Source organism: Arachis stenosperma, chromosome 1 (genome assembly GCF_014773155.1).
Source record: "Arachis stenosperma cultivar V10309 chromosome 1, arast.V10309.gnm1.PFL2, whole genome shotgun sequence".
Taxonomy (NCBI): Eukaryota; Viridiplantae; Streptophyta; class Magnoliopsida; order Fabales; family Fabaceae; genus Arachis; species Arachis stenosperma.
Genome location: NC_080377.1, coordinates 101,395,977 through 101,406,379, shown reverse-complemented (window position 1 = coordinate 101,406,379; position 10,403 = coordinate 101,395,977).

Genomic DNA, 10,403 nt, shown 5'->3' with positions numbered 1-10,403 from the left:
TGTAATCTTTGATTTGTTTGATTCTTTATGTCCATTATTTTGTGTATACATGCATTTATATGATTGAGGCCATCATTTCATTAGCTCACTTATCCAAATAGCCAACCCTTTTATCTTCCTTTGTTAGCCAACTTTGAGCCTACGCTTAACCCACTTTGTTGTTAATTTAGCACATTACAAGCCTTAAAGCGAAAAACAATAAATGTCCTCAATTTGGATCTTTGATTGGCTTAGGCTAGTGTGTGTGAGTACCATTCAAGTGTGGGAATCTTGGGACATTGGGGGAATAAAAAGGTAGTTTTGTATTGTTATTGAAAATATTGAGAATTGGGTACATACTCATGTATTGATCAAATGTAAAACCTTATGCATTGATGCTCTTGTATATAGAAAAAAAATGAGAAAAACAAAAGAAAAAGAAAAAAATAATATGGAAAAGGAAAAAATATATAGAAAAAGAAAGAAAAAGAAGAAAAAAAAAGAAAGGAATAAAAAGGGGACAAAATGCCCCAAATCAAAGTATAGTCTAATAAAATCAATGCATAGGTGTTGTGAAATGAAAAGGAAATGCATGAGTATGTGAAAAAGTGAGAAATGGGTAGTTAGGTTAGCTTTGAATTTGTATAGGATGTCATAGGCTAGGTGGGAAGTTTAAGCTTATCAAATATTCAAATTCCAAGCTCACTTAACCATATATGCATCCTACCTTGACCCTAGCCCCATTACAACCAAAGAAAAGACCTCATGATATATGTATGCATGCATAAAATATTTGTTGATTGTTAGAAGAAGAACAAATCTTAGAAAGCATGATTAGGAGAGAATTGAGAGAATCGACCCTAAACACTTGAGCGAATAGAGTGCAAACACTTCCGGTGAGGGTTCGATGCTCAATTACATGTTTTCACCTACAATCATCACTCTTCATGCAAGTTTGTAAAAATATTTAATAGCTCAATTCAATTGTGGATTAGACTTGCTAGTCCTTAGCCCTTGTGCATATATGCTTCTTGAGAAATTGATTTATTTTGACCAAGCAATTGCATTCATGGAGATAGTTGCATATAGGTAGATTGCATTTAGTTAGTTTCCATTGAATAAATGCCATACCCTTACTTCATTCTTGGTTTAAGCATGAGGACATGCTTGGTTTAAGTGTGGGGAGGTTGACAAACCCCGTTTTGACGGTTTATCTTGTATTGATTTTAGGGGATTTTAATACCTTTTACCCTCATTTATCCATTGAAATAGCATGGTTTTGTGATTGTCTCCTTATTTGTGCTTAGATGTGAAAACGTGCTTTTTAGACCCTTAATTTGATGGTTTTAATCTTCCTTTGATTCCACAAGATGCCTTGATATGTTTGTTAGTGATTTCAGATTGAAAACGCTAGTAATGGATCAAAGGAGTGAAGAGGGAAAGCATGCAAAGTGGAGAAATCATGAAAAGTCAAAGAAGTTAAACTCGCCCATGGACGCGTGCGCGCACCTGGCGCTTGCGCGCACCTGCGAATTACCCCATGGACGCGTACGCGTGATGTGCGCGTACGCGTCGGTGTTGGTTTATGATTTTTTAATGAAAACGTGGCCAACGAATTCTGAAGGGTTGTGGGGCCCAATCCTAACCAACTTTGGCGCCAAAGATGCTATTTAAAGCCAATGATTGAAGAGCAAAGGGGATTCCATTCATTACACACACATTAGGATTAGTTTAGAAGTAGTTTCTAGAGAGAGAAGCTCTCACTTCTCTCTAGAATTAGGATTAGGATTAGGATTAGTTCTTAGATCTAGGTTTTAATCTTTGCTTTCTTTTACTTCTACCTTTCAATTCTTTGTTGTTAGATTCATCTTCTTCTACTCTTTTGTTGTAATTTCCTTTATGTTGTTCTTACATTTTGTTGTAGATCTAGTATTGTTCCCTCTACATTCTTTCAATTCAATAAGAGGTAATTCATAATAATTGTTCTTCTTTGCTTTTCCATTGTTAATCTCTTGCCTTTGTAGTTAGATCTCTCTTTAATTCTTGCAATTTATGTTGTTTACTTTTATTGCACTTTATGTGTTTGTTAAAATGTCTCTTTTAGTTTTAGTGTAGATTTTGTTCCTCTTGGCCTAGGTAGAGTAATTAGTGACACTTGAGTTATCTAATTCCTTTGTTGATTGACAATTGGAGAGATTGCTAATTGGTTTGGAGTGCACTAAAGCTAGTCTTTCCTTGGGAGTTGGCTAGAACTTGTGGCTCAAGTCAATTCATCCACTTGACTTTCCTTTATCTAGTAAGGGTTAACTAAGTGGTAGCAATGAACAATTCTCATCACAATTGAGATGGATAACTAGGATAGGACTTCTAATTTTCATACCTTGCCAAGAGCCTTTTATAGTTGTTAGTTTATTTTTATCGCCATTTACTTTCATGGCTCTTATCAAAACCCCAAAACAACTCAAACCAATAACAAGACACTTTATTGTAATTCCTAGGGAGAACGACCCGAGGTTTGAATACTTCGGTTTATAAATTTAGGGGTTTATTTTAGTGACAAACAACTTTTTGTATGAAAGGATTAGTGATTGGTTTAGAGACTATACTTGCAACGAGAATTCATTTGTGAATTCTAAACCGTCAAAAATCTAATCATCAACCCCAGATCACACAGATCCTTTTCAAAGGTCATGGTGCCTATGGTACAAGGTATTAGGAACTTGCCAGGATCTTGTTTCTTTTGAGGTAGAATTTTCTGAATCCAAGTATCTAATTCACTAATGAGCAAGGGAGGTTCACTTTCCCAAGTCTCATTACCAAATAACTTGGCATTCAGCTTCATGATAGCTCCTAAATATTGAGCAACTTGCTCTCCAGTCACATCTTCATCCTCTTCAGAGGAAGAATAGTCTTCAGAGCTCATGAATGGCAGAAGGAGATTTAATGGAATCTCTATGGTCTCTATATGAGCCTCAGATTCCTGTGGATCCTTAATAGGAAACTCCTTCTTGCTTGAGGGACGTCCCAGGAGGTCTTCCTCACTAGGATTTTCGTCCTCCTCCTCCCTTGTGCATTCGGCCATGTTGAGTATATCAATGGCCTTGCACTCTCCTTTTGGGTTCTCTTCTGTATTGCTTGGGAGAATACTGGGAGGAGTTTCAATGACTTTCTTACTCAGCTGGCCCACTTGTGCCTCCAGATTTCTAATGGAGGATCTCGTTTCACTCATGAAACTGAAAGTGGCCTTTGACAGATCAGAGACTATATTGGCTAAATTAGAAGTGTTTTGTTCAGAATTCTCTGTCTGTTGCTGAGAAGATGATGGATATGGCTTGCTATTGCCCAGCCTATTGCGTCCATGATTGTTAAAGCCTTATTGAGGCTTTTGTTGATCCTTCCATGAGAAATTTGGATGATTTCTCCATGATGAGTTATAGGTGTTTCCATAAGGTTCACCCATGTAATTAACCTCTGCCATGGCAGGGTTCTCAGGATCATAAGCTTCTTCAGAAGCTGCCTCTCTAGTACTGTTGGATGCATGTTGCCATCCATTCAGATTTTGAGAGATCATGTTGACCTATTGAGTCAACACTTTGTTCTGAGCCAATATGGCATTCAGAGCATCTATTTCAAGAACTCCTTTCTTCTGAGGTATCCCATTATTCAAAGAATTCCTCTCAGAAGTGTACATGAATTGGTTGTTTGCAACCATGTCAATGAGTTCTTGAGCCTCTTCAGGCGTTTTCTTTAGGTGAATAGATCCACCTGCAGAATGGTCCAATGACATTTTCGAAAATTCAGATAGACCATAATAGAATATATCTAATATGGTCCATTCTGAAAACATGTCAGATGGACACCTTTTGGTCAGCTGCTTGTATCTTTCCCAAGCTTCATAGAGGGATTCACCATCTTTTTGTTTGAAGGTTTGAACATCCACTCTCAGCTTGCTCAGCTTTTGAGGAGGAAAGAATTTATCCAAGAAGGCAGTGACCATCTTATCCCAGGAGTCCAGGCTATCCTTGGGTTGTGAATCCAACCATATTCTAGCTCTGTCTCTTACAGCAAAAGGGAAAAGCATGAGTCTGTAGACTTCAGGATCAACGCCATTCGTCTTTACAGTCTCACAGATCTGCAAGAACTCAGTTAAAAACTGATAGGGATCTTCAGATGGAAGTCCATAAAACTTGCAGTTTTGTTGCATTAATGCAACTAGCTGAGGTTTCAGCTCAAAATTATTGGCTCTAATGGCAGGAATGGAGATGCTTCTTCCATCAAATTTGGACGTTGGCTTTGTGAAGTCACCAAGCATTCTCCTTGCATTATTATTATTTTCGGCTGCCATCTCCTTCTCTTGTTCGAAAATTTCTGAAAGGTTGTTTCTGGATTGTTGTAATTTAGTTTCTCTTAATTTTCTCTTCAGAGTCCTTTCAGGTTCTGGATCAATTTCAACAAGAGTGCCTTTTTCCCTGTTCCTGCTCATATGAAAGAGAAAAAAACAAGAAAAGAAGAGGAATCCTCTATGTCACAGTATAGAGATTCCTTTATGTTAGTAGAAAAAGAAAGGGGATAAGGAAAGGAGAATGGTTCGGATTTTTAGATGAAGAGAGGTGAAGAGAAGTGTTAGTAATTAAATAATCAAATAGAATAAGAAAAGAGAGGTGAAATTTTAAAAATAATTTTAAAAAGGGGTTAGTGATTTTTGAAAATTAGAGATAAAATGTAATTAAAATAAAAACATGAAACAATTAGTTAATTAATTAAAAAGAATTTTTGAAAAAGGGGTGAGATATTTTCGAAAATTAGAGAGGGAAAAGTAGTTAATTGGTTTTGAAAAAGATAAGAAACAAACCAAAAAGTTAGTTAGTTGATTGAAAAAGATATTAAAAATCAAATTTTGAAAAGATAAGAAGATAAGAAGTTAGATAAGATGTTTTGAAATCAAATTTTGAAAAAGATAAAATTTTTGAAAAAGATAAGATAACAGATAGAAAGATTTAATTCAAAAATTTTGAAATTATTTACTTCACTAACAAGAAACTACAAGATAAGATTCTAGAACTTAAAGATTGAACCTTTTTTAACAAGAAAGTAACAAACTTCAAATTTTTGAATCAATCATATTAATTGTTAGCATATTTTCGAAAATTTGATATAAAGATAAGAAAAAGATTTTGAAAATAATTTGAAAAATATTTTTGAAATTTTCGAAAATGATAAAAAATAAATAAAAAAAATGAAAAAGATATGATTTTTGAAAAAGATTTTAAAAAGATAAGATTTTTAAAATTGAAATTTTGACTTGACTTGTAAGAAACAACTAATTTTAAAAATTTTTTGACCAAGTCAACCCAAAATTTCGAAAATTTGGAGGGAAATAAGGAAAAGATATTTTTTTTTATTTTTGAATTTTTAATTATGAGAGAGAAAAACAACAAAAATACTCAATGCATGAAATTTTTAGATCAAAACAATGAATGCATGCAAGAATGCTATGAATGTCAAGATGAACACCAAGAACACTTTGAAGATCGTGATGAACACCAAGAACATAATTTTGAAAAATTTTTGATGCAAAGAAAACATGCAAGACACCAAACTTAGAAATCTTTAATGCATGGATTCTAACAAACGAAAAATGCATATGAAAAACAACAAACAACACAAAACAAGAAAACATCAAGATCAAACAAGAAGACTTGTCAAGAACATCTTGAAGATCATGAAGAACACTATGAATGCATGAAATTTTCGAAAAATGCAAGAAAAATTTTTTTAAGCATGCAATTGACACCAAACTTAAAAATTGACTCAAGACTCAAACAAGAAACACAAAATATTTTTGGTTTTTATGATTTTTTTTCGAAAATAATGTTAGGAAAACGAAAAAGAAAAGAAAAAATTTTGAAAAATATTTTGAAAAGAAAATTACCTAATCTGAGCAACAAGATGAACCGTCAGTTGTCCATACTCGAACAATCCCCGGCAACGGCGCCAAAAACTTGGTGGACGAAATTGTGATCACATGCTCTTTGTACTTGTATGAAATTTAATAATTGGCTTTATTTGAATTCACAACTCCGTTCAACTAACCAGCAAGTGTACTGGGTCGTCCAAGTAATAAACCTTACGCGAGTAAGGGTTGATCCCACAGAGATTGTTGGTATGAAGCAAGCTATGGTCACCTTGTAAATCTCAGTTAGGCAGATTAAATTGGTTTATGGATTTTCGAATAATTAATAATAAATAGAAAATAAAAGGGCTAGAAATACTTATGTAAATCAATAGTGGGAATTTCAGATAGGCGTATGGAGATGCTGTGCTCCTCTTGAAACTCTACTTCACTACTCACTCTTCCAATCCTTCTTACTCCTTTCCATGGCAAGCTGTATGTAGGGCATCACCATCATCAATGGCTACTTTTAATCCTCTCGGGAAAATGGTCCTATGCGCTGTCACTGCACGGCTAATCGTCTGGAGGCATCACCCTTGTTGATAGCTACATCCCATCCTCTCAGTGAAAATGGTCCAAATGCTCTGTCACAGCACGGCTAATCATCTGTCGGTTCTCAATCAGGTTGGAGTAGAATCCATTGATTCTTTTGCGATTGTCATCACGCCCAACCTTCAGGAGTTTGAAGCTCGTCACAGTCATTCAATCCCGGAATCCTACTCGGAATACCACAGACAAGGTTAGACTTTCCGGATCCCCATGAATGCCGCCATCTATCTAGCTTATACCACGAAGATTCTGTTGGGGAATCTAAGAGATATGCGCCCGGCCTAAGGTAGAACGGAAGTGGTTGTCAATCACGCGCGTTCATAGGTGAGAATGATGATGAGTGTCACGGATCATCACATTCATCAAAGTGTTGTGCAACGTATATCTTGGAATAAGAATAAAAGAGAATTGAATAGAAAGTAATAGTAATTGTATTGAAACTTGAGGTACAGCAGAGCTCCACACCCTTAATCTATGGTGTGCAGAAACTCCACCGTTGAAAACACATAAGTGAAAGGTTCAGGCATGGCCGAATGGCCAGCCCCCTAAAACGTGCTCAATGGCCTCCTAAGATGAAGAGTAAAACAAAACTGAGACCAAAGATCAAACGTGGTCAAAAGACGTCTAATACACTAGTTAAATGTTCTATTTATAATAAACTAGCTCCTAGGGTTTACATGAGTAAGTAATTGCTGCATAAATCCACTTCCGGGGCCCACTTGGTGTATGCTTGGGCTGAGCTTGATCTATCCACGAGCTGAGGCTTCTCTTGGAGTTGAACTCCAAGTTATGACGTGTTTTGGGCGTTCAACTCCGGATCATGACGTTTTTCTGGCGTTTAACTCCAGACAGCAGCATGTACTTGGCGTTCAACGCCAAGTTACGTCGTCAATTTCCGAATAAAGTATAGACTATTATATATTGCTGGAAAGCTCTGGATGTCTACTTTCCAACGCCGTTAAGAGCGCGCCATTTGGAGTTCTGTAGCTCCAGAAACTTCATTTCGAGTGCAGGGAGGTCAGATTCCAACAGCATCAGCAGTCCTTTTGTCAGCCTTTTTCAGAGTTTTGCTCAAGTCCCTCAATTTCAGCCAGAAAATACCTGAAATCATAGAAAAACACACAAACTCATAGTAAAGTCCAGAAATGTGAATTTAACATAAAAACTAATGAAAACATCCCCAAAAGTAGCTTGAACTTACTAAAAACTACCTAAAAACAATGCCAAAAAGCGTATAAATTATCCGCTCATCACCTATCAAATCCCACCATTCTCTTCACCACTCACATCCATCCTTCATAAAACCTCACCTACCCCACCATCCAAATTCAAACCACTTTCCCTCTCAAACCCACCCATAATGACCGAACCCTACCCCTCTCTCCACCCCTATACAAATCCTTCTTCACTCCTTCATTTTCACACAACCTAAACACTACTTCTCCCCCTTGGCCAAATAACAAAGCCCCCTCCATCTCCACTATTTCTTCTTCTTCTAATCTCTTCTTTCTTCTTTTGCTCGAGGACGAGCAAACCTTCTAAGTTTGGTGTGGTAAAAGCATTGCTTTTTGTTTTTCCATAAACCATTTATGGCACCTAAGGCCGGAGAAACCTCTAGAAAGAGGAAAGGGAAGGCAAAAGCTTCCACCTCCAAGTCATGGGAGATGGAGAGATTCATCTCAAGGGTGCATCAAGACCATTTCTATGAAGAGTGAATATCCGGAGATCCGACATGAGATTCAAAGAAGAGGTTGGGAAGTTCTTACCAACCCCATTCAACAAGTCAGAATCTTAATGGTTCAAGAGTTCTATGCAAATGCATGGATCACCAAGAACCATGATCGAAGTGTGAACTCGGACCCAAAGAATTGGCTTACAATGGTTCGGGGGAAATGCTTAGATTTTAGTCCGGAAAATGTAAGGTTGGCATTCAACTTGCCCATGATGCAAGGAAATGAACACCCTTACACTAGAAGGGTCAACTTTGATCAAAGGTTGGACCAAGTCCTCATAAACATTTGTGAAGAGGGCGCTCAATGGAAGAGATATTCAAGAGGGAAGCCGGTTCAACTGAGAAGGCATGACCTCAAGCCCGTGGCTAGGGGATGGTTGGAGTTTATCAAGCGCTCAATCATTCCCACTAGCAACCGGTCCGAAGTTACTATAGACCGGGCTATCATGATTCATAGCATCATGATTGGAGAGGAAGTAGAAGTTCATGCGGTTATAGCCCAAGAACTTTATAAGGTGGCAGACAAGTCCTCTACCTTGGCAAGGTTAGCCTTTCCTCATCTCATTTGTCACCTCTGTTATTTAGTTGGAATTAACATAGAGGGAGACATCCTCATTGATGAGGACAAGCCCATCACTAAGAAATGGATGGAGCAAACAAGAGATCCCACTCATCATGAAATCTCTGAGATGCCTCAAGGGATGCACTTTCCTCCACAAAACTATTGGGAGCAAATCAACACCTACCTAGGAGAATTGAGTTCCAACATGGGACAACTAAGGGTGGAGCACCAAGAACATTCCATCCTCCTCCATGAAATTAGAGAAGATCAAAGAATCATGAGAGAGGAGCAACAAAGGCAAGGAAGAGACATTGAGGAGCTCAAGCACTCCATAAGATCTTCAAGAGGAAGAACAAGCCGCCATCACTAAGGTGGACCCGTTCTTTAATCTCCTTGTTCTTTATTTTTCTTTTTTCGAATTTTTATGCTTCTGTTTATTTATATTTGTGTCTCATGATCATTAGTGTCTTAGTGTCTATGCCTTAAAGTTATGAATGTCCTATGAATCCATCACGTTTCCTGAATGAAAAATGTTCTTAATTGAAAAAGAGAAGAATTGCATGAATTTCAAATTTTATAACAGATTAATTATTTTGATGTGGTGGCAATACTTTGACTTCTGAATGTATGCTTGAACAGTGCATATGTCTTTTGAATTTGTTGTTCATGAATATTGGCTCTTGAAAGAATGATGAAAAAAGGAGACATGTTACTGAGGATCTGAAAAATCATAAAAATGATTCTTGAAGCAAGAAAAAGCAGTGAATACAAAAAAAAGAGAGATTATGTGCAAAAAAAAATAGAGAAAGCAAGCTGAAAAAGCCAATAGCCCTTTAAACCAAAAGGCAAGGGTAAAAATAAAGTCGTGATCCAAGGCAAAAAGAGTGTGCTTAAGAACCCTGGACACCTCTAATTGGGGACTCTAGCAAAGCTGAGTCACAATCTGAAAAGGTTCACCCAATTATATGTCTGTGGCATGTATGTATCTAGTGGTAATACTGGAAGACAGAGTGCTTTGGGCCACTGCCAAGACTCATAAAGTAGCTGTGTTCAAGAATCATCATACTTAACTAGGAGAATCAATAACACTATCTGGATTATGAGTTCCTATAGAAGCCAATCATTCTGAATTTCAAAGGATAGAGTGAGATGCCAAAACTGTTCAGAGGCAAAAAGCTAAAAGCCACGCTCATCTAATTAATACTGATCTTCATAGATATTTTTGGAATTCATTGCATATTCTCTTCTTTTTATATTATTTGATTTTCAGTTGCTGGGGGACAAGCAACAATTTAAGTTTGGTGTTGTGATGAACGGATAATTTATACGCTTTTTGGCATTGTTTTTAGTATGTTTTTAGTATGTTTTAGTTTATTTTTATTAGTTTTTAGTTAAAATTCACTTTTCTGGACTTTACTATGAGTTTGTGTGTTTTTTTTGTGATTTCAGGTATTTTCTGGCTGAAATTGAGGTTCCTGAGCAAAAATCTGATTCAGAGGCTGAAAAGGACTGCATATGCTGTTGGATTCTGATCTCCCTGCACTCGAAGTGAATTTTCTGGAGCTACAGAAGCCCAATTGGCGCGCTCTCTATTATTTTAGAAAGTAGACATCCTGGGCTTTCCAGCA